This window comes from Trachymyrmex cornetzi, unplaced genomic scaffold (assembly GCF_001594075.2).
Source record: "Trachymyrmex cornetzi isolate Tcor2-1 unplaced genomic scaffold, Tcor1.1 scaffold497, whole genome shotgun sequence".
Classification (NCBI taxonomy): domain Eukaryota; kingdom Metazoa; phylum Arthropoda; class Insecta; order Hymenoptera; family Formicidae; genus Trachymyrmex; species Trachymyrmex cornetzi.
The window spans coordinates 94390-95830 of record NW_017299803.1 but is presented as its reverse complement, the minus strand read 5'-3'; positions in this window follow the sequence as shown (position 1 = coordinate 95830).

Below are 1441 nucleotides of genomic sequence, written 5' to 3'. Positions count from 1 at the left end.
GGAAGCGCGAGTCCGCCGTCGACAAGTCCGCACAGTGACGGACAAAATGTCACGTCACAATATTTAGCGGAATCTATAACGATAAATTACATTTTGTGTATCAGTAGTCACAAACTAGAAATTATAAATATAATGATTTCATTGCCAAAGGCGAACAATTTACTATCTTAGAAAAACTCTGTATTTGAATTCTTCATAATGTGACTAAAAAGTAAGATATTGAAATAGAAAAAAATACACTTTATAGAGGATGAACAATACATTCATGGTCTCTAATTACAATTTCGAGATAACGTTAATCTTTTTTTTATAAGAACATTTTAAATATCACAAAAGAGCCATTTTTATACATTATTTCGAAAACCTGACGTGTTAGTGAAATGTAACCTGCGGCATCGTTTTCAGCATCCAAAAATGTATAAGAAACACCTTATCTATTAAAAGAAATATTTTTTTGTAAATTAATATCATCTTTATTCACAGTTTGTGAATGTAACACCAAATCCATTTATCGACATTACGATTTTATCGACAGTGGCGAAAATGTGATACGATAGTTCACATCAATGTATAAAATTGATATTGATGCCGCTAGCGTACGGTCGCTTTCGTCTATCACGTGAAAAAGGCCGCCATGGCCTCTCTCAGGTTTCTCTCTTATGGCCTTAATATATAAATAATAAACCAGCCCTAAAGGCCTAAACACAATGCGAGGCAATAGCGATAGCGATAGACATAGCGATAGCGATAGACATAGCGATAGGAACAGAGGAATCCAACATACAGGAATCCATAGGCCTGTTCTTTTTGGCTGAACTTTTGCACCAGTTCATCTTTCTTCCTCTTCTTTCCTCCTGGAGAGAAAAAGAAGAAAGATGAACTGGTGCAAAAATTCAACCAAAAAGAACAGGCCTCATATGTCAATGCACATAGGAATATGGAATAACGATAGCGATAGCGATAGCAATAAATTTCCGACGAGTTGGAATTCTGTGTCTATCGCCTTATAGCCTGTTATAGCCTACCAATCAGCATTCAGATTTTACATTCTGTTCTTCTTCTCCGCTATTCGCGAACCGAGATATTAATCGTTAAAGTTCACGACTATTCCGGTTAGGATATCTGTCATACCTTCACTGCTTTATCTGTCACTGTTTTAAAAACACAAAAGTACTGTCTACAAACACAAAAAGTCACTTTTTTAAAAACACAAAAATGACTTTTTGTGTTTGCAGACAGTACCTTTGTGTTTTTAAAGCAGTGACTTTTTGTGTTTTTAAAACAGTGACAGATAAAGCAGTGAAGGTATGACAGATATCCTAACCGGAATAGTCGTGAACTTTAACGATTAATAACTCGGTTCGCGAGGCAAAGCGACGTTTTTTTCTGCCAGATTCTTTCGTTTTATGCAAAAACGCGTCGAATGAATATAATTTTATCG